Source organism: Oncorhynchus gorbuscha, linkage group LG26, assembly GCF_021184085.1.
Source record: "Oncorhynchus gorbuscha isolate QuinsamMale2020 ecotype Even-year linkage group LG26, OgorEven_v1.0, whole genome shotgun sequence".
Taxonomy (NCBI): Eukaryota; Metazoa; Chordata; class Actinopteri; order Salmoniformes; family Salmonidae; genus Oncorhynchus; species Oncorhynchus gorbuscha.
Window position 1 is genome coordinate 17884244 of NC_060198.1, and position 11962 is coordinate 17896205.

Below are 11962 nucleotides of genomic sequence, written 5' to 3' on the forward strand. Positions count from 1 at the left end.
TACAACATCATGGCTATGCTGTTGGCATCACCTTTACAGTGGATTTATGCTGTTGTGGGCCTACAACGATCTGTCTGACTTTGTTGTTCACACAGGAGAGAGACAGAACTACCGTGGATCCTCTGGGGAGTCTCAACAACATCATGATGCTGACAAGGCAGAGAAGAGTATCTCCGGATCAGAACACCTCAATAAACACCTGCGGAGATCCACAAGAAAGAGATATCACTGCTGATGTGATTGTAGGAAATGTTTAAAATCTTCATCAGAACTTAAAATACACCTGAGAAATCACACGGGAGAGAAATCTTACTGATGCTCTTACTGTGGGAAGAGTTTTACTCTGTCAACCCGCCTGATATCACACCAGAGAACACACACAGGAGAAAAATCTTATAGCTGTGATGAATGTGGAAAGATTTGTACTAGTTCTAACACACACTGGAGAGAAACCTTATAACTGTGATCACTGTGGGAAGAGTTTTGTTACATCTGGCTGCCTGACAGCACACCAGAGAACACACACAGGAGAGAAACCTTATAGCTGTGCTCAATGTGGGAAGAGTTTTATGACATCCAGCTATCTAACTATACACCAGAGAACACACACAGGAGAGAAACCTCATAGCTGTAATCAATGTAGGAAGAGATACTCTGATAAAATATCTCTGACTAAACATCAGAAAATTCATGGAGTTGTTTCATGATATCAATGAATTAATGTCACAATGTAGAATATTAACACATTGTAGTAAGAGTATTTTAATGATGTCACAATGTAGAATGTTTTAACATTGTAGTGGGAGTAATAATATAATAAATAATATATGCCATTTAGCAGACGCTTTTATCCAAAGCAGAACCCTAAACATTTGCCCCCTTATCAATTGATTTCAGCATGATATGGATATTAGCCTCAGGGGAAAAATCCAGGCTCTGAATTGAGAGAGTACTATTTATGAGATTTAACAAAAAGTGACTCACAAAAAAAAGAGTTGTGTTACACTTACCACGTTGGTGACGCTCTTGAATCAAAATGCAACACTTCAAAATGTCACGATTTGTTTTCTACAAATTCTCCTCTAACCAGGGATGTACACATTATTCCCAGATTCCGTGTGGTTTTTGAGATGTTAGTTTTAACAGGATGTGCAACCTCATCTCCCTCCTCGGCACATTTGATTTCAACATGATATTGTTGAGTGATTTACATTTACATTTAAGTCATTTAGCAGACGCTCTTATCCAGAGCGACTTACAAATTGGTGCATTCACCTTATGACATCCAGTGGAACAGTCACTTTACAATAGTGCATCTAAATCTTAAAGGGGGGTGAGAGGGAATACTTATCCTATCCTAGGTATTCCTTAAAGAGGTGGGGTTTCAGGTGTCTCCGGAAGGTGGTGATTGACTCCGCTGTCCTGGCGTCGTGAGGGAGTTTGTTCCACCATTGGGGGGCCAGAGCAGTGAACAGTTTTGACTGGGCTGAGCGGGAGCTGTACTTCCTCAGTGGTAGGGAGGCGAGCAGGCCAGAGGTGGATGAACGCAGTGCCCTTGTTTGGGTGTAGGGCCTGATCAGAGCCTGGAGGTACTGAGGTGCTGTTCCCCTCACAGCTCCGTAGGCAAGCACCATGGTCTTGTAGCGGATGCGAGCTTCAACTGGAAGCCAGTGGAGAGAACGGAGGAGCGGGTTGACGTGAGAGAACTTGGGAAGGTTGAACACCAGACGGGCTGCGGCGTTCTGGATGAGTTGACGGGGTTTAATGGCACAGGCAGGAAGCCCAGCCAACAGCGAGTTGCAGTAGTCCAGACGGGAGATGACAAGTGCCTGGATTAGGACCTGCGCCGCTTCCTGTGTGAGGCAGGGTCGTACTCTGCGGATGTTGTAGAGCATGAACCTACAGGAACGGGCCACCGCCTTGATGTTGGTTGAGAATGACAGGGTGTTGTCCAGGATCGCACCAAGGTTCTTAGCGCTCTGGGAGGAGGACACAATGGAGTTGTCAACCGTGATGGCGAGATCATGGAACGGGCAGTCCTTCCCCAGGAGGAAGAGCAGCTCTGTCTTGCCGAGGTTCAGCTTGAGGTGGTGATCCGTCATCCACACTGATATGTCTGCCAGACATGCAGAGATGCGATTCGCCACCTGGTCATCAGAAGGGGGAAAGGAGAAGATTCATTGTGTGTCGTCTGCATAGCAATGATAGGAGAGACCATGTGAGGTTATGACAGAGCCAAGTGACTTGGTGTATAGCGAGAATAGGAGAGGGCCTAGAACAGAGCCCTGGGGGACACCAGTGGTGAGAGCGCGTGGTGAGGAGACAGATTCTCGCCACGCCACCTGGTAGGAGCGACCTGTCAGGTAGGACGCAATCCAAGTGTGGGCCGCGCCGGAGATGCCCAACTCGGAGAGGGTGGAGAGGAGGATCTGATGGTTCACAGTATCGAAGGCAGCCGATAGATCTAGAAGGATGAGAGCAGAGGAGAGAGAGTTAGCTTTAGCAGTGCGGAGCGCCTCCGTGATACAGAGGAGAGCAGTCTCAGTTGAATGACTAGTCTTGAAACCTGACTGATTTGGATCAAGAAGGTCATTCAGAGAGAGATAGCGGGAGAGCTGGCCAAGGACGGCACGTTCAAGAGTTTTGGAGAGAAAAGAAAGAAGGGATACTGGTCTGTAATTGTTGACATCGGAGGGATCGAGTGTAGGTTTTTTCAGAAGGGGTGCAACTCTCGCTCTCTTGAAGACGGAAGGGACGTAGCCAGCGGTCAGGGATGAGTTGATGAGCGAGGTGAGGTAAGGGAGAAGGTCTCCGGAAATGGTCTGGAGAAGAGAGGAGGGGATAGGGTCAAGCGGGCAGGTTGTTGGGCGGCCGGCCGTCACAAGACGCGAGATTTCATCTGGAGAGAGAGGGGAGAAAGAGGTCAGAGCACAGGGTAGGGCAGTGTGAGCAGAACCAGCGGTGTCGTTTGACTTAGCAAACGAGGATCGGATGTCGTCGACCTTCTTTTCAAAATGGTTGACGAAGTCGTCTGCAGAGAGGGAGGAGGGGGGGAGGATTCAGGAGGGAGGAGAACGTGGCAAAGAGCTTCCTAGGGTTAGAGGCAGATGCTTGGAATTTAGCGTGGTAGAAAGTGGCTTTAGCAGCAGAGACAGAGGAGGAAAATGTAGAGAGGAGGGAGTGAAAGGATGCCAGGTCCGCAGGGAGGCGAGTTTTCCTCCATTTCCGCTCGGCTGCCCGGAGCCCTGTTCTGTGAGCTCGCAATGAGTCATCGAGCCACGGAGCGGGAGGGGAGGACCGAGCCGGCCTGGAGGATAGGGGACATAGAGAGTCAAAGGATGCAGAGAGGGTGGAGAGGAGGGTTGAGGAGGCAGAATCAGGAGATAGGTTGGAGAAGGTTTGAGCGGAGGGAAGAGATGATAGGATGGAAGAGGAGAGAGTAGCGGGGGAGAGAGAGCGAAGGTTGGGACGGCGCGATACCATCCGAGTAGGGGCAGTGTGGGAGGTGTTGGATGAGAGCGAGAGGGAAAAGGATACAAGGTAGTGGTCGGGGACTTGGAGGGGAGTTACAATGAGGTTAGTGGAAGAACAGCATCTTGTAAAGATGAGGTCGAGCGTATTGCCTGCCTTGTGAGTAGGGGGGGAAGGTGAGAGGGTGAGGTCAAAAGAGGAGAGGAGTGGAAAAAAGGAGGCAGAGAGGAATGAGTCAAAGGTAGACGTGGGGAGGTTAAAGTCGCCCAGAACTGTGAGAGGTGAGCCGTCCTCAGGAAAGGAGCTTATCAAGGCATCAAGCTCATTGATGAACTCTCCGAGGGAACCTGGAGGGCGATAAATGATAAGGATGTTAAGCTTGAAAGGGCTGGTAACTGTGACAGCATGGAATTCAAAGGAGGCGATAGACAGATGGGTAAGGGGAGAAAGAGAGAATGACCACTTGGGAGAGATGAGGATCCCGGTGCCACCACCCCACTGACCAGAAGCTCTCGGGTGTGCGAGAACACGTGGGCGGACGAAGAGAGAGCAGTAGGAGTAGCAGTGTTGTCTGTGGTGATCCATGTTTCCGTTAGTGCCAAGAAGTCGAGGGACTGGAGGGAGGCATAGGCTGAGATGAACTCTGCCTTGTTGACCGCAGATCGGCAGTTCCAGAGGCTACCGGAGACCTGGAACTCCACGTGGGTCGTGCGCGCTGGGACCACCAGATTAGGGTGGCCGCGGCCACGCGGTGTGGAGCGTTTGTATGGTATGTGCAGAGAGGAGAGAACAGGGATAAACAGACACATAGTTGACAGGCTACAGAAGAGGCTATGCTAATGCAAAGGAGATTGGAATGACAAGTGGACTACACGTCTCGAATGTTCAGAAAGTTAAGCTACGTAGCAAGAATCTTATTGACTAAAATGATTAAAAATGATACAGTACTGCTGAAGTAGGCTAGCTGGCAGTGGGTGCATTGTTGACACTACACTAATCAAGTCGTTCCGTTGAGTGTAATAGTTTCTACAGTGCTGCTATTCGGGGGCTAGCTGGCTAGCTAGTAGTGTTGTTTACGTTACGTTGCGTTAAAAGAATGACAATAGCTGGCTAGCTAACCTAGAAAATCGCTCTAGACTACACAATTATCTTTGATACAAAGACGGCTATGTAGCTAGCTATGTAGCTAGCTACGATCAAACAAATCAAACCGTTGTACTGTAATGAAATGAAAATGTGATACTACCTGTGAATGCGACCGGGTTGTTGAGTTCTATTCGGAAGACGTTGGCTAGCTAGCAGAGTCTCCTACGTTAAGGACGACAAATAGCTGGCTAGCTAACCTCGGTAAATTAAGATAATCACTCTAAGACTACACACTCTAAACCTAAACAACACAATTATCTTGGATACGAAGATACGAAGACAGCAAAGACAGCTATGTAGCTAGCTAACACTACACTAATCAAGTCGTTCAGTTGAGTGTAATAGTTTTCCAGTGCAGCTAATCAGTGGGCGTTAGCTAGCTGGCTAGTGAAGACTACGTTAGGACGGCGAAATACGATAATTACGCAATTATCTTTGATACAAAGACGGCTATGTAGCTAGCTGAGAAGAAATTGCTAAGTGATGACAAATACGTGTTGTGTTCCTTTGTTTAGTGACCCCTACATTTAAATACATCACTCCCAAATGTAGCTAACTGTCTTCTGCATGTTGTCCTCTAACCAGTTAGGTGAAAGATATCTCCCATTTCCATGTGTTTTTTTAGTTGTGTCAGTTTCAACATCACGTACAACCTGATTTCGCCCCTAATTGATATCAGTGATTTATTGCTACTTGTCAAAACAACAGCGTTTTTGGTGCTTGTGCAGTTTATAAGGTGTTTGTATTAGTAAATACAAGTAATATGATTATTGTGGCAGATGCTTGTGTAGATAGTACATTTTATGTTTGGATTTCAATTCATCACAAATACTTTTTCTGCATTTGGACTATTGATTTAGACACGTTAAAACTGTGACATTTGGGCTATCACACCTGAGCAAAATGTAGTTGAAAACATACAATTTAAGTTTGGTTTTAGTTGAAAGGGAAAGCTGAAAAGAAAACAATTTAATTTCAATGTACTTGCAGCCTGTACACATGGTCGCAGGCAGTATAATAAATTGATCTATAATCAATTTTATGAACAATCCTACATCACTCCAGGATTTATTTACAACATTCGAGTGCTAAATGACTTTATTCCAATACTGAAGAAGCATGACTCAAGTCACCTACTCATATTTCAAACATTCAGCCTGACAAAATATACATGTTTTATTATTCAATGACTGACCATTTAGTGAATTATTGCTAATACATATTAGCAAAAGGGTGTACATTTGGTTTTGATATTTCACATTTACATTTCATGTAACATTTAGTAATCATAATTATTTATGTGACCAACTGACAATTTTGGGTACAATTACAGTGGGGCAAAAAAGTATTTAGTCAGCCACCAATTGTGCATGTTCTCCCACTTAAAAAGACAAGAGAGGTCTGTAATTTTCATCATAGGTACACTTCAACTATGACAGACAAAATGAGAAAAGAAATCCAGAAAATCACATTGTAGGATTTTGAATGAATTTATTTGCAAATTATGGTGGAAAATAAGTATTTGGTCATCTACAAACAAGCAAGATTTCTGGCTCTTACAGACCTGTAACTTCTTATTTAAGAGGCTCCTCTGTCCTCCACTCGTTACCTGCATTAATGGCACCTGTTTTAACTTATCAGTCCACAACCTCAAACAGTCACACTCCAAACTCCACTATGGCCAAGACCAGAGAGCTGTCAAAGGACACCAGAAACAAAATTGTAGACCTGCACCAGGCTGGGAAGACTGAATCTGCAATAGGTAAGCAGCTTGGTTTGAAGAAATCAACTGTGGGAGCAATTATTAGGAAATGGAAGACATACAAGACCACTGATAATCTCCCTCGATCTGGGGCTCCACGCAAGATCTCACCCCGTGGGGTCAAAATTACACAAGAACGGTGAGCAAAAATCCCAGAACCACACAAGGGGACCTAGTGAATGACCTGCAGAGAGCTGTAGATTCAGACTGAACTGTGTGATGGATTAGGGAGTTGTAGTTTACAACAGGTCAATATTCTATTTAGTTTAGCGCATAAAACATTGTAATTAACTTCAATGACCACAATCCACTGCTCACTTGTCTTGTCTGTGTTTCTTTTACACCTGTTAAGTTCTAAATAAAGAGTAAAAACTCAGACAATAAGAAAAGCTCAAACCACGTTTATTCACCCACTGAGTCACAGCTGCATAAGACCAAGACATATTCACACTCGCGCTGATATTTAACCCTTTATGCTGAGTCTCCTCCTTACTGGTATTTAACCCTTTATGCTGAGTCTCCTCCTTACTGGTATTTAACCCTTTATGCTGAGTCTCCTCCTTACTGGTATTTAACCCTTTATGCTGAATCTCCTCCTTACTGCTATTTAACCCTTCATGCTGAGTCTCCTCCTCACACCTCTGTTGCTAGGCAGAATTTTAGTAATAATAATAGTCACATCAGTTCTTCCTCACTTCATCTGACCTCAGCCTAAATTCCTCCCTACTTCCCACCTCACGGCTGTCCTGTTGACTTGTACCAGACTGTGGCCCTTCTCCTCACCACCTCATGGCTGTCCTGTTGACGTGTTCCAGACTGTGGCCCTTCTCCTCCCCACCTCACGGCTGTCCCGTTGACTTGTTACAGACTGTGGCCCTTCTCCTCCCCACCTCACGGCAATCCTGTTGACTTGTTCTCCTTCCATAGGATCCCTGACGTCCAACAATAACACATTCTGACAGAATGTGAACGTTCTACATTCCCCTCACTCAAACAGTGACATGAAAAATGATATTTAATATTTTCAAGTTCAGAAGTCAGAAACCATTACCTGATATGTAAAAGAGAGAAGAATGCACAATGGTCAATGCTATCCGGGTTCCTTGGGACATCCCTACCCTAAACCCTTTTAAATGTCAACCTCAATGGGTTAGGGACGTCCCAAGGATTTCTCTACATGAAAATACATGATCTAAGTGATTGATAGTTAGTATTCAGCAGTCATAAAGCCTTATTTCCTTTAATGAACTACTAAGATAGTGATTTTGTCAGCCAGCATAGACAGCAGCTCTACACTTTATTGACTGACTGATCCATTCAACCTTCCATCCCTCCTCAGTGTTCCTCTCCTCTGAAGACCCAGTGAGGGTGGAGCTCAGTCAGAGAGCTGTTGAGGGACTGGTTAGGAAGAACACTTCTACAGTCAGAGAGGTGTGAGGTCACACATGGTTTAGATGGTAAACACGTATGTCCCCTTCGAAGTTCATCGCGTCAGCAAAAGGTAATATATTCCATCTATGTTTATTTACATTAGTGCAAATTTTCCACTGATATTGGTGTAATTTCTCACCCCTTTTGGCTGTATGAACGTTAATTTCCTCTCAGGCACACACATTTGTTCTTTGTTATTATGAAGGTAATTTGTGTAAAATGTACTTTTCAACACTCATTCACCCCATCTTTTACATTGCTTATGCATATTCAGAATTCACATTTAGGTGCCAGGTGTAAGAGGCCATACATGCTCCATATCCATTACTTTGAATGTTTTCTATAATATGACTGAATGTGTTTATTTCTGTGTTGAAGGGGCAGTCAAGAAATGGAACGGCAAGGCCACAGAACATGACATAATCAGAGCTGTGGGAGACCAACTCAAGCCCCTGGTAGAGCCGGGGGTGGTGTTTACCGCTCAACCACGCCTTCAGCAGGCTGGAAAAGTGGGATTGATCTGGTTGATCCGTTTGTTTGTTTCTGTTTTCAGTAGTTGAATCCTTTGACATGGGATTGATACTGATTGTCATACTAAGAAGGACCAAGAGTCTTTCGATTGGTCAGTCATTGGGTTCATATATATATATATATTTTATCTCACTAACTTTAAGCATCAGCTGTCAGAGCAACTTACAGATCATTGCACCTGTACACAGCCCATCTGTAAATCGGCACACCCAACTACCTCATCCCCGTATTGTTATTTATTTTTGCTCCTTTGCACCCCAGTATCTCTACTTGCACATTCATCACTCCAGTGTTTAATTGCTGAATTGTAATTATTTTGCCACTAAGGCCTATTTATTGCCTAAACTCCATTTGCAAACACTATATATTGATTTTCTGTTGTGTTACTGACTGTACTTTTGTTTATCTCATGTGTAACTCTGTTGTTTTTGTCGCACTGCTTTGCTTTATCTTGGCCAGGTCACAGTTGTAAATTAGAAGTTGTTCTCAACTGACCTACCTGGTTAAATGAAGGTGAAATAAAAATATTTTGTTGTTGGAATCAAATCAAGCTTTATTTATATAGCACATTTCAGGCATGAATGCAACACAATGAAAATAAAAACATATTTAGTACACAACAGAAGAATAAAGAGCACCCTAAGGAAATTCCATTGATTAAAATATTAATCGTATGCAATATCCAACCCAAAATATAAGCTTGTTTTTTGGAGGGGTTCTGAAAGACACTATGAGGGTGTCCACTGAAAATTGACTAGTAACAACAATTGGGACCTAAAAGACACCCACAATGAGACCCACTAAATCGGCCCAGGAACAGGCAAACAAAAGAAAAACTATACTAACAAACTTAAAGACAGGAAGCAAACCAAAAAGGTGGTTAAAATAATTTATTACCATCAATACCATTCATACTATTACAAAATCATAATTCTCATTCATTCTTAATTAATTCTATTTACAAAAATATCAAACAAAAACAAACCTCAGGGGAGCATCGTCCCTCCCCGTCATACCTAACCAATACCTAACCCTTTCCCTATCTCCCCTTCCCTAATCTATCCCCTTACCAAACTCACTCTAACACTCCCAGCCCTAAACCCCCTTTCCAGCTCTCCCGTGCCGCATGCTTCCCCCACTTCCTCTCCTCCCTCTTCATCCTCCCCCCTCAAATCACCTTCCACCCTTCTCACTATCCCTTCCACCCCCCCAATCTCTCCCTGTCTTGACTAAACTCTGCCTGGCTTCCCACAGTCCCTTTTTAAAGAGACTCATGAGAAGCCAGAGCAGAAACCTGTCCCTATCCGTTCCCTTTGCTCTCCCTATGCCTCTCTCTAGCCTAGCCCATGTCAAAACAAAATCCCTCCTAACCACACCTAGCATCACCCGTTGCCCTAGCCCATACTAGTCCAGCACAGGCACAGTCCCAGAAGGCATGGCGCACAGTCTCCTCCCTGCCACAAGCAGATCTTGGACAGGTGGGGGATCGCACCACACTATACCGGTACAAGATGGAAAGTACCGGCAAGCACTTATGGAGGCCCAACCAATTCAGGTCCTTGAGCCCGTTGTCCAGGCCCCGCGCCTGCACTCCCTCCCAGACCACTGACGAGATGCTCGCTACAGGCGCAGGACTCCCTGCCTGCCTGACCTCTTCGTACAGGTGCCTGTGATCTAAACCTACTCGGGCAACTTCAACCTCGGGGTGCGCACGAAGCCATTTTGCCGCATGGCCAAAGTGCCACGGCAGCTGTTCCGCCCGAGGACCCGCGTTAGACCACACCATTACGCTTCTCGCCTGATACGAGAAAAACACCCGCAGGAGGTAACCGGACGGGTGTATCACTGGCTGAGCAAGCTCCGCTAACAAGAAAGAAACAAAAATTGAGTCCAGCTTGAGGGGGAAATGTGGTACCCCCCTACCTCCCTCCCCGATGGGACAGATCATGCGTGCCCTGGCGACCCACTCGCACCTGCCACTCCACATAAACTGAAACACAAGCCTCACTAGAGGCCTCCTCAGACAAGCCGGCAATGGGTAGATGTACGCCAAATACAAAAGAGACGGCAACACATCCACCTTTAGGACCAGGACTTTGCCCATAAAAGACAAATACCTAGCCTTCCACATTGCTAGCTTCCTCTGTACCACTGCGATACGCATGTTCCAGTTTAGCGTCGCTGAGCCGGAGGTCTCAAAATGAACCCCGAGAATCCTCAGGGCCCCTTCACAGAGAGATAACCCCCCAGGCACATCTGTTCTACCGCGCCATCTTCCGAAAAACTTGACGGAAGACTTTGCATGGTTCAGAACTGCTCCCGACGCTCGGGTGAAATCCCCAAAGATGGCAAGGGACCTTATCAGGCACGAGTCCTTGCACAACAGCAAGGAAGTGTCGTCGGCGTACTGCGTCATCTTAACACGCAGCCCACCACTTCCAGGGATCATCAAGCCTTCCACCCCTGTGTCTGCCCTAATGGCAGCCCCCAGAGGCTCCATGTACAGAACGAAGAGGAGAGCCGAGAGTGGGCATCCCTGCCTGACCCCAGACGAGAGGTCAAAAACGTCACCTAAGTGACTATTTACACTAACTCGACACCCCGCTCCGACATATAAAGTACGGATCCATCCTATAAACTTCTCCCCAAATCCTAATCTACCTAACACCCTGAATAGAAAAGATCTATTCACGCGATCAAAAGCTTTCGCCTGATCTAGCGCTGCTACCATTAAAGGCAGCCCTCTATCTTCAACCCAAGCGATGGAATCCCTGATCAACTGTAGGTTCCATCTTATAGAGCGGCCCTCTACCCCACACGTCTGATCCTCATGAACGACGTAGGGAAGGGCTGTGCGCAACCGGTCTGCTAAAACCTTTGCAAGAATCTTGTAATCTACGCACAGCATGGTCAATGGCCGCCAGTTGCCAAGGTCAGTTGCTTCCCCCTTCTTATAAAGAAGTGACAGCACACCAACAGCCATTGATCCCCCCGGGACCCCCTTCTCAAGGATGGCCTTCAAGACTTCGAGAACCACTGGTCCAAGTATACCCCAAAACTTGAGGTAAAACTCAGCCGGCAGCCCATCCATCCCAGGCACCTTCCCTTTTCCCATCCTCCTAAGAGCGCTCTCAACCTCTTCTAGTGAGATCTGGGCCTCCATCACGTCTCTAATGTCCTCTGGCAACCGCCGGGACAAGTGTTCTAAAAACACGTTTCCCTGCTCTCCATCTATTTCCCTTTCCTTAAATAAACCTTGGAAATGATCAGTTGTCACCCTGACCATTTCCTCTGGTTTACTTACTATACTACCATTTTCTTCCCTAACTCCATGCATTACCTTCCTACTCTGCCTGGCACTAACCGACTTAAAGAACATAGCGGAACAAGTCGCATTATGTTCTAGAAAGGCACTATGCGCACGCTCCAGGAAAGCTCGAGCCTTCTGCTCCTGCAGCTCCCTGAGCTGCGCCTTTAGGGCTGCGAATCTCTCCCAGTCGATCGACCCGCCGAGGTTGCCTGCCTCGTACTCGAGTTCAATTAACCTTTGGATACGATCCACCTCCCTCCTTTCCTCCCTTTTTTTCCTTCTAAAATATCCTATTATAAAAGCCCTTATCC